Source organism: Musca domestica, unplaced genomic scaffold, assembly GCF_030504385.1.
Source record: "Musca domestica strain aabys unplaced genomic scaffold, Musca_domestica.polishedcontigs.V.1.1 10, whole genome shotgun sequence".
NCBI lineage: Eukaryota > Metazoa > Arthropoda > Insecta > Diptera > Muscidae > Musca > Musca domestica.
The window spans coordinates 8,300,998-8,321,525 of record NW_026712115.1 but is presented as its reverse complement, the minus strand read 5'-3'; the positions used below and the strand labels follow the sequence as shown (position 1 = coordinate 8,321,525).

The following is a 20,528-nucleotide window of genomic DNA, read 5'->3' as shown; positions in this document are numbered from 1 at the left end:
CAGACCACCACAAGCGACAGCATCAACACGTACTACTTTGCATTTCAAATGAGCGTTTCATTGTTGAAAGAAATAGCCAAACAAAGAAACCTTTAAGAATGATGGTTTGTCAATAACCCCAGGGCACACGAAACATTAACAAATTGCCTGGTACTCTCTAGACTCATACTTGGCTGACTGGCTGACTGGTCATTTTGAAGAAATGAAATGTAAACCCCGAAAAAAAATGATGTACTAGACTCATGGCTATCTGAACAACGACAACAACAATAAACAAATAATACCAAATAGCTCAGCCAGCAATTGTTGTTAACACTTTCGAAATGGGGCAGTTACCGCACCACACCACACACACAAATGGAGAACAAATTGTTGTTTCACTAATGTTCGCTTCGAACAGTTCGAAAGGAAAGAAACAATAAACTAATCTAGAAGAAAAGTTAAAAATTTCACACTTTTATGCGGGTTGAATTTGTGGAAGTCTTGTGCCGCCAAACATAATTTATCATTTTGAAGGGGGCTTATGCTTGGCTGTATTTTCCCTCTCTTTCTTCCATTGTAAATTGAAAACGAAAACCAAATGCAAAGAAAAACTTTTCCATTTGAGACAAAAATGTATGAAACAAAAGGGAAAATGTGCTTAGCTGGGCAATAATGATCTTTGTTTATAATTGAAAATAAAATCCAATAAAAAACTCATTTTATAGGAAAAACAAAAGACTTAAGACACAAACATGTTTTGTGGTGTTAAAATTTCAAATTAACCTTTGAGCAAATTAATAACTTTAAATAATGGAAAGGAGAAACAAAAGTAACAGCACTTTACGAAATATTGTTAAATAATTTCAAAAAACTAGTTCTTATAGTTGTTTCCGAAAATATTGTTAAGATTCAGTGATAACTGTTAATTCTACCCAGAATATTTCTAAAACAATTCTAAACTTACGACAGTTTGTCAACATTTTTTTCCAATTTTTGAAGGGTTTGATTGGCCTAGTTTCGTCCAGGTTTCGGTATAGGCACAGTTTTAGACACAATTCTCAATTATTTGGTAGTTTAGGATTTTCTGCCAAAAAAGGGTTTATTGTCGCTCAACTACAGGGTGAGTTAAAAACACCTGTGACAAAGTCAAACGCCATAATTTTAACATTTTATTGAATGAAAGCAAAAAAATGTCGGAAATAGCATCAAATTTTAGAAAAAGTTTAGATTTGTTCGAATTGGTCACCTTTTCAAACCACTAATAAAACCGTCACACGCTGCCCGAATGTTGATCTGCGGTATTTTGGCCCATTCCCGGCGAAGCGCTTGCTTGAGGTGATCGACACTTTGGTATTTCTTAGTGTCAACCTTGCTTTCCAAAATACTCCACACAATAGTCCAACGGATTGGTATCCGAAAACTTTGGTGGCCATTGTGCGCTGGTAACGAAGCGAGGAACCTCATTTTGTAACCATTCTTGGGTGGCGCATGCTGATTGCAATGGTGCTGAGACCTGTTGAAATGTCCAAGGTCTGCGTCCAAAATGTTTGCATGCACAAGGCTTTAATACACCCCCAGAACATTTCGCCATAATATTCGGCATTTATTCTAATGTTACGGTCGATTAATACGAGCGGGGAGCGACAATCGGCTGTTATGGCGGCCCACATCATCACCATGGACAGCGCTTGAGTTCTGGTGGCCAACCGAAGATGCACATTTTCAGCTGACCTCTTTGACAAGTAAACACGATCATTTGGTTTGTTTACAAAATGCTGGACAACGAATGTTTTCTCATCGGAGAAACCCAAATTCGGCAGTTCACCACTTTCGGCCAAGCAAAGCAACTCTTTAGCTCTTTTGAGTCTATTTTCTTTATGTTGCGGTGTAAGTTCTTGAACTTTTTGGAATTTCAATGACTTTACCCCGAGCTAATTTGTCAATATTTGCCGAATGGAATATTGCGATATGTTCAGCTCACGAGCCATTTTTCGACCACTGCGACGCGAGTTTCAACAAGTAAAAATCAGTTGTTTTAGGCCGAGCCGAAACTTTAATATTCTCTAGCATTTCGAAGAAATATGCAGAATAATTAATGCAAACCGTGAACCTTTGTAGGAAAGGTACCGGAAGGGGTAGTCCGATACACCGGAACTTGCGTTATTAAAAATATTGGGACATATGAAATTTGAAGAGAATCTGATGCTTATTTCGCATTTTATGCGGTATATACTTATTCAAACTTTTGACTCATTATAGGCGAGGGACTTTATAGAGGCAATCGATATAGTCCATTTTCATACTGACAAAAATGTTAGGATTTGCAAAGTTTGCACAAAATCGAATTATTCTTTCTCTTTCTATGAGGTAAATTATTTGCAAATTTGTACCTTTTGTGTAGGAGGGACGAGAAGGATTGGGCCGTTTTGCCGATCTCCAATAATATTACGATGTACCAAGTTTGGGCTAAATCGGATACTCTCTTTAAAAGTTGTCATGCGCACCAGCCAGCCAGCCATGATCGTCTCTAAATATCTTGAAATGGATTTGGTCCAAAGAGACGTTCAAATGATATACAAGGTGAGATGAAAAAACTGCAACCAACTTCAGACTGCTGTCATGTCTAAGCCATTGGCCGCTTGAAGACCATAATTTGTGCCAAAAGTGACCAATTCGATATTTCCGACATTTTCTGCTCTCATTCAATAAATTTAAAAAAAAAAAATATATGTAAACATTTTTACGTTTACCTTTTTTATTTCACCCTGTATTTCAATTTCTGGTGCTCATGCGAAATTTAGACCCCTGACGTCTTCTAGGATTTATGGTAGAAATTTTGTGGAACATTTTGACTTGCTGCGATCCCGTTTAAAGGGAGTTATTAGCCATATTTTAAAAAAATGGACCAACAAGTCTCCTTTGTTGACTCGCTCGAGGGTTATTCCTCGTATTTTTATCTGCAAAATTACCGAAAACACGATACACCTAAAATGCACGGATTTTGAGGAACCTTAATCCCATGATTTCCAAAGGTGTGGAAGAGAAGGAATTTGCCCCCTACACTTAAGTTTCTTTGCGATTTCAAAACTCCGATACAAGTGTCTTCTTTTTTTAGCTCTACTTTCATAAGCTGCTGGATTTCCCCATAGTTATTGAAAAATTAAATGTTGTCGCACCGCATTATTTGACATTTTATGAGAGTCATAATTATTAAAAATTTCGACACTTTGTGGGGCAGACAGCATAAAAATTATTTTAATATAAAATTTTTACCTTTTGTGTCGACAGTACCATTTTTTTTTTTTTTTGGTTTTTTTTTTTTTTTGGGAGGCATGTTCGGTTACATTTTAACACGTTTGGTACCAGTCATTTGGCCAGTTGGATTATTCGAATATAGGACCTTTATATTGGACCCTAATTATAAACCAAAACAAGCGAAAACTAAAAAACAGACTTTGATATTGAGAATCATTTCTAAAGTTTCTTCATTCATTATGGTCAACAGAACTTTAACCTATAATATAGTGGTCCTCTCTTACCGTTTCATAAATGTTTGTATTTTTTTCGATAATATGGGATTTTTGGTTGAAAAGTTACCATGAATACCACGAATACACTTTTCCAATTGTTCCATACAGAACATATAACTTCAAAAAATGCACATCACAATTAATGTTCTAAAACGTCAGTCCTTCATTCATTTAATTTCTTCTTTTTTCTTCAAATCTTTTTCAACTCATAAATGTTTAGGTCACAAACGAACATTTCTCTATGAATTATTGTCAAGAGTTGAAAAGTGACAATCGCCCGAAACCCTAGGTCACACTATTACCTGATTACATTTGTATGGTACCCTTTAGATACCACTTTCCATTAGAAAATATTTCTAAGGGCTATGATGTTGCATCTTGGCACCCCCTCCGCTTGGCTTTTATGTTCCATGTAGCGCAAAACAAAAAAAATGACAAGAACATCTGAAGCACACCCAAAAATGCTGCTGGCCCCAAAAGAAGTCTCTGCAAGACATTTTGCCGATTACAATGGATGTTTTGTTTCGTTTGTTGTCGGATGAGTTGTAGTTGGTGCTGTAGTTTTTTTTTTGGATTTTTTGTCGTCGTATTTTGATTTTCTTTAATGTCATGTAAATCCCACATTTAACCACAATTACCATTGTCTGCCACAATCCAGCGCGAGAGAGAGAACCAAAAACCAGAAAAAAAAAAAAAAAAAACGAAAATCCCAGCAGCTGTAACAAAAGAAGACACTTTAACCAAGTAACCGATAGAATTGTCGTGGCAAGAAGCAGTATCGCTGGCAAGCAACCAACATTTCCAGTATTAAGTGGAAAAAGGACATTTTTTATTCGTTTGTCCCTCAAAACCAAAAGTGTTGGCAACAAAACAGACTTGGGCCATGAAAATGCTAGACAAAGTTGTTCTTTTTTTTTTGTTGAATTCACTAAACATTTTAAAAGAACCATTGAAATTTTGAACGTCTTCAAGGTTTGATAATGCTGCTAAACTTTTGAGTCTGTGCAAAAAATAAAAATCAGAAAAAGAACCAACAACACTTGAATAGCTCTCAAAATATGAGTATGCCTAAAGCATTTGAAATCGGCTTTAAACCTCATCATCTTCTGCGTTTTTTTTTCTTCGTTTTCTTCTCCTCGACTTAACTGGGTAGAGCTGCTGCATCATTTTGCTACATGTTTACCGCGAATTCGTGAAACGTGATGTCTCTACGCGCTCTGCACCATGTTTTTGTTTCGATTTACCAATTGTGCATAGAGCAAAATCTTTTTTCTAGTTTTCTTAGTTTTGAAGATTTTGCTAAAAAAAAAATATGTTTTTTTTTGCATTGGTCTATTAGCCATTTTCTTGGTTTCTTCTAACTTGAGCATCATGCAGAACTTGCAAAAAAAGGGAAAACGAAATGTCAACAAAATAAACTTTGTTTTTTTATTTATTTATTTTTTTTTTTTTTTTTTTTGTGGCTTAAAAGTTACTATAGGGATTATTAATTGCACATTAGTGGAACAGTGGTGCCAACGTTAAATGTGCTGAAGGTCTTTCATTTAACTTCTTTTTTACACAATTTTTCAATAATTTTCATTATATCAAAGTAATCGACTTTTTAAATTCTTATTGAAGGCTAGTATATCACATTCAGTCTCCTTATAAAGATTCATATGTCTTTTTAATGAAGAGCTAGAAGTCTTCTTATAAAAGACCATATAAGTGTATTAGGAAGGGAAGTAAATATCGTATAGAATGGTCGAGGATGGTTTACGTATTCGTATGCAAGAGAAGCTGATGGTTATATAGGAGAGCGGTTAGTTTCCCCTCGAATACTAGTAGGATGTAACAAAAGAGGACGCAGGACCAGTTGGTCTTCTTATAGAGCACCAATTGGACTTGCTATAGAGGCCCACTTGGTCTTCATGTAGAGAACTATTTGGTCTTCTTATAGAGGATCATTTGGTCTTCTTATAGAGAATCCGTTGGTGTTTTAATAGAGGACCAATGATGTTTTTATAGAGCAATATTTGCTCTTCTTATAGAGGAACAGTTGGCATTCTTATAGAGAACTGTTTGTTCTTCTTATGGAAAGACAGTTGGACGTTTTAGAGAGGACCAGGTGGGCGTCTAATAGAGGACCAATAGATCTTCTATTAAACTGTGCAACACAAAATGATTGCGTGGAAAATTCCCCAAATTATGAAGGTAGAGTTAAAAAAGTAAAAAAGCAAAAAGTTTGGCCGGGTAGAACTTTGAATACCCACCACCGTTTGGAACGAATTAGGAAATTTTCAAAAAAATAAAATTCATTTAAAATTCTGTTGAAATCTTAAAAATGCCGAATATGGGGGATGCCGTTACATGGGGGATATACGATATTGTGCACCCAAATAGACAATTCTCTTTCAGGGTGTAAAGTGCTCACAAAGAACTTCTTTTGTAGAATTTCAGACAATTCCCTTAAAAATGTGGCTAAAATCATCAAAACACCGAATATCGGGGGTTACCGTTATATGGGGCTTATACGATATCGTAGACCTATATAGATAATTATTTTCCAGGGGATAAAGTACTCACACAGAACACCTTGGAAACTGTGGCTAAAATAATCAAAATACCGAATATCGAGGGTACCCTTATATGGTGGATATACGATATTTTGGACTTATATAGACAAATCTCTTTCAGGGGGTAAAATACTAACAATGAACTCCTTGTGTGGAACTTCAGAGAATTCCATAGACAAATGTGGCTAAAATCATCAAAATATCGAAAATCGGGGGTGCCATTATATGAGGGCTATACGATATCGTGGAACGATATAGCCCATCTTCGAACTTGACCTGCCTGCAGACAAAAGACAGATCCGTGCAAAATGTAATATTCCTATCTTAATTCTTTTTGACTGTAGCGTGATTACAACAGATGGACAGTAGGACGGATGGACATGGCTGAATCATCTAAGATTTTTACGCTGATCAAGAAAGACATGTGTATCGGGGTTTGAAAGTTTACTTCGAAAAAAAAAAAACCAAAGTAGATGGGGCAAGTTCCTCCTCAACAAAACTTTTAATATACCTCCGCCAAAATTTACCAAGAGCGGTTCAGATTGGGATACAGGTCCCATATATATTCAACCGATTTCGGGTTAATTGTGCACCAAATGGCCAATATCAATCCAAAAGTCCCGAATGTTGGTACATCCGACCGAATTCATTCTAGAAGCAAATACATCAAATTTGGAGAAAATCGATTCAGAACTGGATATCCTTCCCATATGTTAGTAAAGAAACCAAACTATAACTGCTCTAAAGCCAAATGTTTATCGATGGTATGATCTACTGCAAATAAATTCTTGTGTTACGGGAGCTCTACTAAATATGCATAGTGCTATAGGTTATCATATAATCGCCCCGCCCGACTTTTGGCTTTTCCTTACTGGTATTAAAATATGGTTAAAAAGTTAAACGGTTAAGTCAAAATACTCTACAAAATTATTTGTCATAAAATTCTACTGTAAGTCCTAAAAGACGCGAAGAGTCTAAGTCTTATCTTAACGCCAGGAATTCATTTATTTTAGGGTTACAGCCGCACGCATCATTTTTGAAGTATAATGTCAAAGACTAAAGACTATGTCACTGAAAACAAAAAAATCTATTTCCACTCATACCACATTTTTTTGCATCAAAGTTAAAAAAAGTAAATATTTGCATATTTCTTGATTAATTTTTTCTCCGACTTTTTTCGGCTAGGCAGTATCAGACCCGATATTTCAAGATTTACACTTAAATGTATTAATAACCTATTTTTTTTAATTAAGAATACCCCAAACATGAAATTTAATGTAGTATTACTACAGGTCATAAAAGCGGCTCTGTTCTACTAGTCTTGCAGAAAACCAATTTATCAACTATTGGACTATAGTTCTTCCAAATACCATCCAACTACTGTAAACGCTGAACATTTCCAAAAGCCGACTAGACTACCTAAACCTTTATCACAAAACGAAGATCCAAAAAATCCACCATTCTTTTCAATTAACAATGAAAAGGGCATTATGTATTGAGCTGCACCAAAGTACTTCAAGTACAAAACTCGTGCACTTTTCGAAGCAAATATAGAACTTTGCATGTCATACCAAACAAATACAAATGGAAACTGGCGAATGATATCAGTGGAATTGTTTAGGCCAAATGTCTGCATATTGTTACTGTAAGGGCCAAAAACGAAAAGGAAGAAGGAGGAGGAAATCCTTCGGTAAAGAACCTCTGCTTAAAAACAACAACAGATCACAATTCTATTCAAGTTCATTTCCCAGGTCTGCATTCGTAATCACAACAAAGACCTATCTTTAATGGAGCTGATGTTTTGGCTGCTGTGGCTGATCATTTTAACTGTTAGCACTGTTGTTGCCAATGATGCGGCAGCAGTAGTTGCTGTTGTTGTTATTGTTGAACTTTTTCGAGCCTTCTTCAGTTGCAATTGCTTTTCGCTTGGTGTTGTGTTTGTTTTTTTTTTTTTTTTTTTTTTATGTGGCTGCAGATGAAAACCATGTCTCTAAGGGAATGTTTGTTTTTTATTCCCATTTTTTGTCAGCATCAGCTTCAACCTTTCATTTTCATTTTACGTCGATTGCATCCAACATTCACTGGGCCGTCGACATTCAACTGGAAACAATACCCAATATTAAAATAGCCAAAATCGATAAATGAAAATGAATTCTTGAGTCAACAACAAATTTAAAGAAAACAAAACCGAAAAAAAAGACGCGGTAGGAAAACAAAAACTTGGAAAAGGGAAACAAAATCTAGAAGTTTATATTGCCACCATTAAATGTTGTTATCATTCAAAGAAATCTTGGAGAAATCAACAACAATAAAAAGTGGTAAGATGGGTCATGCAGTAGAAGCTTATATATCTGCTCTTTGTAATGACGGTGCGAGGAAGGCGTTGTCAATTTATCTTTTAAGCTAACGATATCTACAAAATCGCAGGAGATATGTCCTGTAACTATATAAACTTAAATTATTTACTTAGAAAAAGTTATCGAATTAATTGCGAAAGGACAAAACCTCCAACACCATCTTCAGTTTGATTTCTCTAATAAATGATCATGTGTCTTATTTGAACTTATCATCATCCCTACAAAAATAAAAACAAAACATACGCGCTTATCATTTCTGCTGTCGCCGTCGTTTGTCTTCGTTGGCGGTAACCAAATTAGCTTTCAAAGAATCGAAATTAAACAAGTTTAAAAAACTATAAGTTCGGCCGGGCCGAACTTTGAATACCCTCCACCATTTGGAACGAATTTGGCAATTTCAAATAAATAAAATCTGTTAAAAATCTTTTAAAATCTTAAAAATACCAAATGTAGCCGTTATATTAGGGTCTATACGACGATGTGGATCTGTATCATAAAAATCATCAAAATACCAAATATCGGAAGGAGCCGCTATGTGGGGGCCATACGAAGACGTGCACCTGCACGGACAATTTTCTGTCATATCGAATACCAAATTTGAAACAATTCCGGTGAAAATTGTTGCTAATATCATCAAAATATCAAATATCGGGAGGTGCTGCTATATGGTGACTAGACGAAGACGTGGACCTGCACAGACAATTTTCTGTCTTAGGCTGTAGTATCCATTACAAACATCAAATACCAAATTTGAAACAATTCCGGTGAATAATGTCGCTAAAATCAACAAAATATCAAATATCGGGAGGTACCGTTATATGGAGGCTATACGAAGACATGGACCTGCACCGACAACTCTCTGTCTTAGGTTGTAGTATCTATTACGAACTTCTAATACCAAATTTTAAACGATTCCGGTGAATAATGTCGCTAAAATCAACAAAATATCAAATATAGGGAGGTACCGTTGTATGGGGGCTATACGAAGACGTGGACCTGCACAGACAATTTGCTGTCTTAGGCTGTAGTATCCATTACAAAATTCTAATACAAAATTTGAAACAAGTCCTGTGAATAATGTCGCTAAGATCTTCAAAAAACGAATATGGGGAGGTACCGTTATATGGGGGCTATAAGAAGACCTGGACCTCCACATACATTCAAACGGAATGAAAAATTTAATATTCCCTCCATACTATAGTAGAGGGTATACAAATAACACTCTGCAAACTGCATAATAAACCGTTGTTTGAGCGTTTACGTGCTTTCCGCATCGGAAGTGGGTTAAAGTGCTAAAAACAAAATCCAACGGTTTTATTGACCCCTCGACGACGCACGTGTTAATTGGCCACTTGTCATAAAAACCAAACAGCCAACAACAATAGCAAAGCTGACATAAACGGTAGCCATTATTTAAATTTTCTTGACTTAATTCCAAAGATTTATTATCAAAAACAAAAACAACAAAAAACAGTTCAGTTTTCAGAATATTAAAGTCATCATCTTGGGTTTTATGGCTACTGACTTTATTTTCGTCGTCTTCTTCTTCTTCTTTTCTGCTGACAGAGCCATAGATTTTCTCTGAGGTTATTATGTGACATTTTTATGAGGTTTTTGATATATCTGCGTACTGTTTGTTTGTTTTTTTTTTAATTTCTTTCTCTTTGATATCTTATTATGGATGATGAAATAATTTCGAGACAATAACTGAAATATATTACAAATTTAATTGTTTAAATAGAAATCTGAAATCTTCAAGTAACTTTTTTACAATTTCGTAATTTCTTGCGGAGAAAAAAATATAATTTTAACTTCGATATAAAGCGAGTTGTTAGACTTCTTTTAAATTTTATAATTTCACCGACATTGGTAAGAATGTTGAATTTTGCAAGTGTATAAGAACAAATAGTACATTGACATTATGAATATCTTCTTGTAACAGAAGATAAAGCGTTAGTTTCGACCAGCCTGAACTTTTAGAGGCCAAATGGCTTCTTCTTTTGTTTCCAACTCGAAAATGCAATCGGTTTGAGAATGCAATCAAAGTCTTCAAAATATCATAAAATACGCGATACAGTTATATGGGGCTTTTCTCCTAAATGGGGTTGTCTCCGCAACAATTATGGAATATAAACTGGAAATATTGCTTTACGTTTTCATATAGTCCCACAAAACAGCACATACTCCTTCAAGGTATTTCGAACATAATTTGGTACTTGAGTTTGGGTACGTCAATCGGTCGGTACCAATGAATTTTTTTCAATTCGGACTTGTATTACCCATTTGGGGCACAATAAATTTGAAATCGGATAAGATATATATGGGAGCTATATCCAAATCTGAACAGATCTCGATAAAATTTATGGTTGTTACGGAGTGCATATTACGGCTTTGGGTAACAAATATAACAAATCGGATGGACAATATATATGGGAGCCAAGCTATATCTGAACCGATCTTCACCAAATTTGACATACTTATTTGCAGGCCAAATTTGGTTGTATGTGCGGTTCGATATTATACGTTTGGTGCACGATAACAGGCAAATCGGACGAAGAAATATATGGGAGCTACATCTAAATTTTTACCGATTATCTCCAATTTCAATAGGGTTCGTCCTTGAGCAAAACAGATGATTTTTGCAAAATTTGATCTGGAACGAGCAATAAATGCGAATTTTACTTTGTTTACAAAAATACATGGACAGACGGACAGACAGACGGACGGACATGTAAAATCGACTCAGAATGTGATTCTATGCAGATCAGCAAAAGGACCATAGGGTCTATCTCGTTTCCTTTTGCCTGTTACAAACAAATGCACAAAGACATAATACCCTGACCACCTTGTGGTGTAGGATACAAACAGTGGGTAATACTTTCCACGTTCGCTGTTAACCGAAGTCTGATCTATGTATACCATGGTCGAGTTTGAGAATATACCTGGTACTCGATTTTGTCTCATTTTATAAATGTATAATTATTTTTGGACATTTTTTCAATAAAATAGTTTACCGTTACAATGTATTTTCTCATTTTTGGCATCTTACCTTAGATTCTTAATTTGTTTCAAAATATTTGTTAAATTTTGTGCAAGAGCTGCTACTAAGGTTTGAACTGATGTAGTGCCTTCGAAGAACTAACACAGGTACAAGCGAAGTTCGCTAATATTTAAGACAAAACGTGCCTCATCGAAATAATGGTTTTAGACCCTAGGTTTCTTTGGACCAAATCCGTCTCAGAACATTTGGAGTCAATCTAGAGGTGTCCATCCATCTCGCTGGTGCGCACGATAACCCTCGAAGGGAGTATCCGACTTGGTCCAAACGTAATATTTTTAACAAACTTAGAAAAAGCTCGGATATGGGCAAGATCGGTCTACTCCTTCTGGTAAGACCCCCATAAGAGATAAAAATTTTGACAAAAAATAATTCACTCTATAGAACTAGAAAGGATCTTCCATTTTTATACAAAAATTCCTAGATAAGGTGGAAAATGAACAATATCGGCTTACCCCTTTCAGTACCTCCCTTAAAAGGGGTCAAAATTTTGAATAATTATAACTCATATAAAATGTGAAATAAGTGTCCGAACATTTTAAAATTTCATACATCCCAATATTTCTATCAACACAAGATCTGGGTAATGATGGAACATAACGGTCCACTCCTTTTGATATCTCCCCCACAAATGATTAACATTTTATGTAGCCGAAACGCGTATAAAGCTCGAAATAAGAATCGGAATTATTCTAAACTGAACACATTCTGATATTTCTATCAACTGTTCTATCTTTCTATCTATTGGGCCACTCGTTCTAGTAAACTCCACCCTCCCCCTAGAACTCACAAACCTCCGATTTTCTTTAAATTTTGAGCATCCCAATTTTTATTATAAGACGAAGTGGAATACTTCGGTCCAGTGTACTTGGAACATCACACACATTTCGACATTATCCCAATATGTTCACATACCTCTATTGGGCAAAGAAATGCCCATAACTTACACGTTGTAACATGTATAACCTACACCACATTGTGGTCAGGGTATTATGTCGTTGTGCATTTGTTTGTATTTTTGTGAACAAAAAGCAGGTCACATTTACAATATGATTTAGATAAAATTTTATCCAGGTCATTTGTTTGGCCCAAGGACTGGCCCTAATGAAAGCGGAGATAATCGGATTAGATTTGGTTATAGCTTCCATATATATGTTCGTCAGATCTGTTTATACCCTACACCACATAGTGGTAAGGGTATTATGTCTTTGTGCATTTGTTTGTAACAGGAAAAAGGAAACGAGATAGACCCATGGTTACTTTTGAAGATCTCCATAGAATCACTTTCTGAGTTGATTTATGCATGTCAGTCCGTCTGTCCATGTATTCTTGTGAAAAAAATGCAGGTCGCATTTATTATGCGATCGAGATGAAATTTTTCACAAATCATTTGTTTGACCCAAGGACGAATCCTATTGAAATTGGAGATAATCGGTAAAAATTTAGATATAGCTCCCATACATCTTCGTCCGATTTGCTTTTTATTGTGCACCAAACGTGTAATATCAGCCCGAATAGTATGGAATTTTGCACATACAACCGATTTGGCCCGAAAAAATGTATGCCAAATTTGATCGAAATCGAAATATATCAAATGCAGCCCAGAAATACCTTTGCTAAATTTTATCGAGATCGGTCTTTACTGTTTTTTTTTTTTTTTTTTTGTGCACCAAATGTGTAATATTAGCCCATATAGCATGGAATTTACCATATGCAATCAAATTGAGCTTGAAAGTATGTCAAATTTGGAAAAATCGGTATTAAATCTGCCAAAACTTTAAGAAGATAGGTTCAGATTTGGATTTATCTGAAATATATATCTTTATCCTATTTCACGTTTTTTTTCCAGTAAATGGTTAATATCAGCCCAAATTGGATGAGAACTAGGTTTCCATATATATATTTCTCTGACATATATTTCTTAATATAATCCTTCTCGATGGCTTATATGGTTCACTCTATGGCTCTATGATTCACTCTATGGCTTATATGGTACGAGAGGTGAAAATGCCTTCTTCAGTTTGCTGGAAATCGACTCAGATTTAGATATACCTTCAATATATTAGTTACTTCTGAATTCAAATTATAACTGATGTAAGGCCATAGTACGCATTCAAAAATCCCCAATATAAACATTTATTTGTTACTGTATATGCACAGTGATGTAGGGTTGGGTTGGGGTCTGGTCCACCCGACTTTTGACCTTTCTATATTGGTTGTTCATTGTGTACTATAACGAACAGAATTCTCAATTTTTGAGTGAAGATCGAAAAAGCCACAGTTTGATACTGTTTATGGGTTAGTGGTATCATTGATCCGTACTTCTTCAAAGATGCTGCGATTCGTATGGTAACTGTGAATGGTGAGCACTATCAACAAGACGATGCAACACAGCCAGCAATAAACAAACAATGCAAGATCGGTGAAAATGTTATTGCACATTCAGGACCAGTAATTGACCGCCAAGATCATGCGATTAAACGCCTTAATACTATTCTTTATGAAGCTATGTTAAATCTCATGTCTTAGAAATGAGTACGTATTTAAAAACAACATTGAAGTATTTATTCGTGAAATACCAGCCGAAATGTTGGAAAGAGTATGGCAAAATTGAACTACGCGGATAGACCATTTGGGGCACGTTCGCGGTCAACATTTGCATAAAATAATTCTCAAACATTAAATGATATGGACCGTACTTTTCGGAATTTTAGGATAACTTTACACAAACTTTTAAAAAGCACGGTTTATATTAAAAAGACGAATGTAGAATGAGGGACATTTCTATTGCTATTAGAAAATTTGAGGTAGCAACATACCTCTCCGTAATAATCGTATCCTCAATTGAATTGTTTTGTAGTTTTTTACTCCTTGCCTAATACCATTGCAAAGTCATATCCCAATCTGAACCGATTTCAATATAATTTGACAAAATCTATTTTTAGACCAAATTCCGTCACATCGTCTATATTTCATTGAAGTTGGTGCGTCAAATATGTGAAATCGCCCGAGAATATATATATGGGAGCTATATCCAAATCTTAAGCGATTTCCAATTAATTTGTCAAATTTATTATTGTAACCAAATTCCACCACACATTCGAAATTTCATTGTAATCGAAGATACATATCATGTTTAGTGCATCAAATAAGCGAAATCGGTCGAAAATACATATTGGAGATATCCAATTCCAAACCGATTTCAATATAATTTGTCATTTTTTTCTTTTTTTTTTTTTTTGATACCAAATCGCGTTGGGTGCATCAAATATGTAAGATCTGCCGAAAATATACATGTGTTATATCCAAATCTGAACCGATTTGACAAATTTTTTTATTTGACAAATTAATTCTTTTTATTTAGTCGATCATACCGAATTTCACTGAAATCGGACATACGTACCGTGTTTGGGGCATTAAATATGTTAAATCGGCCGAAAATGTATATCTAAATCTAAACCAATTTCAATATATTTTAGAAAATTTATTTTCCGATCAAATCCCGTCACTTTCATTAAAATAGAGAATACATATTGTGTTTGGAGTGTCATATTAACGAAAATATATATGGGAGCCACATTCAAATCTGAATTTCAATATAAACCGATTTCAATATAATTTTATATTTCCAAATTTCATTGGAATCGAACATGCATATCGTATGAAATCAAAGAATATATATATGGGAGCTATATCCAAATCTGAACCGATTTCAATATAATTTAGCAAATTAATTTTTGTTCCAAATCCCGTTACGCATTCAAAATTTAGAAACTGTATCTGTAATCGATCAATAGATATTTGCAAATAAAAAGTAAATTTTAGGGAGGTACCTCCGATTCTGTTGCTGTATCTCCAGTTCCAAGTTGAATTTCAAAAATTCATACAGCCTATGTTACTTTCGGGTGATGTGGTTGTAAACTTGGGAATTTTCTGGAAAATCTATTCAGTAACTTTCGAGTCCATAAATTACAAACAAACATACAAACATTTTCCTCTTTTATAGATATAGATTTCTTCGAGGGTACAGAAGGACACAGATTGATCAAAATTATCGTGTCTGTGTCTACAGATGGCCAATATCGGTCTGTTATCTCCCACACAATCCCTCATAATTAAAAAATTCTAAGTCTAGTAAATTTAATTTATATACAGGGTGAAATGAAAAAACTGCAACCAACTTCAGACTGCTGTCATTTCTTAGCCACTCGTCCGACAGCTGTTAAAATTATTCCAGTGGCAGCTCATTATATTGTTTACAAGCGTATTAAAGCATTTTGGTGATAATATTCCAGAAAAAAGTTATTCGTGATGGAATTCAAGCGTGATAGTGTGATTTCCTTATATTTGGCTGGAAGACAACAAGTGGCTATCGTTAGAGCACTCCAGCATTTAAATGTGAATAAATGTTTCGTGTCTCGTAACATCGCTCGTTACAGTGATACTGCTAGCGTAGCCCGACGTCAAGGAAGTGGATGGAAGAAAACAGCAACATCAGCAGAAATGGTTCGAAAAGTAAAGAAGCGACTTAATTGAAACCCCCGTCGCAGTGGCCGAAAAATGGCTCGTGAATTGAACAAATCGCAATAATAAGAAAACATTCATTGTCCAGCAGTTTGTAAACAAACAAAATGATCGTGTTTACTTGCTGAAGAGGTCAGTTGAAAATGTGCACCTTTTAGACCCCACAAGGTATATATTCTTGATCAGCATAAAATTCTATGTCGATTTAGCGATGTCCGTCCGTCTGTGAAAATCACTCTAGCTTCCGAACGAAATGAAGTAGGTCTGTGAAAATTTTACTTAAATGTATGTTATTTCTGCAGGTCTTTTGGTATTGAAAATGGGCCATGTAGATCCACGTTTTGGTATATCCCCCACATAATGGTACCTCCCTATATTCAGTATTTTGATGATTTAAGCTACATTATTCACCGATTTTTTCACGTTTCGCATTTGAATCTTGACAATCGTGACATTTGTATGAATATAAGCAATATTCCACAAATAAGTCAAATTTTTGAAAAGTTAAATTTTTCATAGAATATAAATAGTGCTGTCAATGTCCTTAAACTACTCACATCTTAAAATTTAACTCAATACTAAATCTAGGATGACAACATACTTTTGATATAACTCTCCGTATCGTTTCACGGGCATTGAACAATATGTATGTATAGTTTTGATCAGAAGGTTTTATTTGCAAGACGACTTTATTTTTATGTACAATAAATTTTTTAGTCTCCTGTGATGAAATAGCAGGTGCAAAAAAACCCGACTCCGAAGGATGCCGAGAAAATTCCAAATATTTTGGGAATCCCAACATTAACTGTTATACCAAACTTCTCATTCAGTCACTTAATTTGAAAAATGCACTCATCATATTTTTTCGTTTGAAATACAATTTACTTAACTTTTAAAGTAAACCACTACCTTGAATTAAATTTAGTTCTTATTCATTGGGAATACCATATAAATACATTTCGTTTGTTTGTTTTTCTTCGAACTAGTTACAATGATTTCGGACGTCATTCATTCAAGAGCAGGCCAACAACGAAAAATGAATGAAACCACAAACGGGTTGTCGGTCATGATCTCAATACCAGTAAATGAGTCAAGAATTGAATTCTTAAAGAACAAGTGAAAATAAAACAGAACTCATTTCTTTTCCCAAAAATTTCCATAATGAATTTGTCGTGGTCTGATAACCTCAATAAAAGCTTTTAATCATTTTGGATTTTACAACAACAACAACAACAACAACAAAAGAAAGCAAAGCTAAAACAAAAGACCTAAGAGAAATACTTTGAATACAAGATTGCCATTCTTGAACATATATGTATGCCTCCGGATACTCAATAAATTATTTCGTCAGCTTAATCTTTGTCATATTGACAGGTTACAGCGAAATATATCTGTGTTACAATAAATTTGCTAATAATCGGAGGTTATAAAGCCATGTGCATTGAGTAATTGTCTTTTGATACATGACATTTGCAAAATTGAATGGTGGTATTCAGTTTTTAACCGAATCAGATATGGATTGGAGGAGTTCTTCCAGTTTTGTTGTTGGCAGTCCTACTGTTGTCACGGTCATAAATCTTAGAGCTATATCTAGATCACTTTTAAATCCGAAGGTAATACGTGTTCCATACGTCAGTTACTTAAAAGTTGAAATTTCCTTTTTTATATTCGAATAAAATCCATCGATTCTTTACTGTTACACTTCACTAGGTAAGACTAAGGAAAGATACATTTTCCCAAAAAAAAAAAAAAAACTTTGTATAGCTATAACTCTCGAAAAGTGTCAACTTATTTTCCTTTTTTTATACCCTACACCACATAGGGAGAAGGAAGCGAGATAGGCCCATAGTTACTTTTGAGGATCTTCATAGAACCACTTTCTTTTTTTTTTAATTTTCTTACCCAATATTTTCCCAGATTTTGGATCTGGAATGAAGATATTATATTCCACACAACTATCAAATTAAAAAAAAAACCTAAAATTTCGTACTTTAACAAATAAGACAATGAGAGATATTAACTTGCATCTCTAATCTAATCCCGCCAAAAATACTCTTTCGTAGTAATCTTACGTTGGATTTTGAAAATTGTGTCATATTCTAAAATTTTCTCGAGGGTGCAAAAGTGTTTTTTTCGAATCAGTACTTTTCCCACATAACGAACAGTCTTTCCCTGCAAGGTCTTAATAAAGTCACATAACAGATTTATATATGTGAGACTATATTTTTAAACCAAATGTAAAAGCATTTCAAATGAGAGCAAAATATTTCTTATCTTTATAGCTTTAAGTTTAATGATGCCTTTAATATTTATAACGGCCAAGTTTTACTTTACTTGAAAAAAAAAAAAACATTTAAATATTTTTTGAAAATGTTACCTCCACTTTGTCACGTTGCATTCAAGCAAAATTGGCTTGAATATTTATGTATGTTTTGTTTTAACTAAAATTACTAATTTAATTATACTTATCATTTATTCCCCACCTTCCTCTTTCTCTTTGCAGCATTGTTTTACCTAACAAGTAACAACAAAAAAAAAACCAGAAGAAATATCTCAACACGGTTAGCTACCACAAGGTAAGAATTCAAGAATTTAATGTTCATTTCGATACACCACAAACAACAGCAAAAACAACAACAAATACAGAAACACAAAAATATTACATAAAAGAAAAACCAACAAGAAGTTCTCACCCATGTTAATGTAATGCAACCCGCAATTTGCCGTGAAATGAATTCGGTGAGAAAAATAACAATTATATTGACGAAACCCACAATTATTCTAAGAAGTAGAAAAAGAAGAAGAAGAAAAAATTCAAAACTAAATTAAATACAATCTGCCACCAGATTGTGGCTGTAACTTCTGCCGGCACCACGGCCACAGACATCGGTTACAGAATCGAAATCAAAGACTGTTTGCTTATTATTCCTCCCCTAGTCGTAAAGAGAAGTCGAGAGCTGTGATTAAATATTCTACTTTTTGGGCATCATCCACCTCGTCAGCCAAGTCAACTGACTAAGTGCGAAAGATAAGAATAGAAATTAAACGAAACGAAATGAAATGAAATCATTTCACTTTTCAGGCAATTAAAAACCGCCACCAAAACGGGATTGTTTGAATTTAGAGAAGTTGGCGAGTGCGACACAAGAGCTGGGAATATTCAACGGCCATAAATGGACTGATTAAAATAAAGTCAAATATAAAGCGATGATACCTTTTAATAAACTCCAAACGAAGCAGAGGTCGTAAAAATGTCTTAAATATGTCTTCTATCTTCAGTTGGCAGAGATTCCCAAATGTTGTCATTTCACGTGAATATTTTGGGCTGGGATACTTTTTATACCCTACAATACTATGTGTTGGGGGTATTATAAGTTTGATTGGACCAGAAATTATGTAACACTTCGAAATATTGGTTTCCCATATAGGAAAGTATATATGGATCTTCCTAGGTCGCCGAGCTGAGTCGATCTAGCTATGTATGTCCGTCCGTCCGTCTGTCCGTCTGTCCATGTTAATTTGTAATCACGCTACAGGTCGCAATTATGGTTCCATCCTAACGAAATTTTGCACGAAGGTGGGGTTAGGGTCAGAATAGAAGCCTATTTCTTTTGGAGATGATCGCCAAATGTTTAGGAGTTGAAATGGACCAAATACTGAGAAATGTCGGATTTTGCAGTAGCTATACAGGTCGCAATTATAGACCAATCGACGGAATTTGGCATGTAGGTAGAGTTTAGGGCGGGGAAGAAGCCTACCAATTTGGGTGGTCATCGGATAATATTTAGCTGGTAAAATAGACCACACCTTTTGTGTTAAAAAATTCAAAATTTTTCATTAAACCGCGAATATTTTAAATCCCCGCAACATCACAAAGCCATGACAAGGTTACTCCTGATCTTTACATTGATGTTAACATCCAACAAATCGGATATATAGCAAAATTTGTGCGATATGAAACTTATTTCTATCAAAGAAGATATGCTTGAAAGATCTCTTATATATCGAGAACGGCTGAACTGATTTCGACAGTTCTCATTGATTCAGAATGGCTTCTTGGCAGGAAAGAAAAAACGTCTAAAAAAATCGCATAAAAATATCTCTCTAAAGATGAAAATATTGATTTTGTAACATTTTCTCATATTTTTTCAATTTTGTTAAATTTTTGGCATATTTTCATTTTGAGTTAAACATTTGGTAATATTTCTACAGCTAACAAAAAAAACCTAACGAAATTTTGCATGGGGATAAGAAGAGGGTCAGAATAGAAGCCTACTCTTTTGGGAGATGATCGCCATATATTTAGGGGTTGAAATGGACCAAAAAACTGCAAAATTGTTGAGAATAGAAAAAGTTTTAATAAACCGAAAATTAACAGTCGAAACCATAAACATATAACATACTCTTTTAGTATATAAAACACGAATTTAATTTTCAAAATAAGTATAACCGTCATATATACAGGGTGGGATAGCAACAAAGCCAAACGCCATAATTTTTCGCATTTTTTTTTTTTTTAATT

The 20,528-nt window shown here is 34.7% G+C and overlaps 1 protein-coding gene across 2 annotated transcripts in view; it reads left to right on the top strand.

The window, feature by feature from the left end:
* Nucleotides 1–20,528, top strand: part of LOC131803981 (LIM domain-containing protein A-like) — a 250,034-nt gene that overhangs the window by 149,892 nt on the left and 79,614 nt on the right. For both annotated transcript variants that reach the window (XM_059126037.1, XM_059126027.1), the window contains one exon: nucleotides 18,510–18,582. The gene's annotated coding sequence lies outside the window, so the exon portion shown is untranslated. Of the gene's footprint in view, nucleotides 1–18,509; nucleotides 18,583–20,528 lie in introns of those variants that run through there.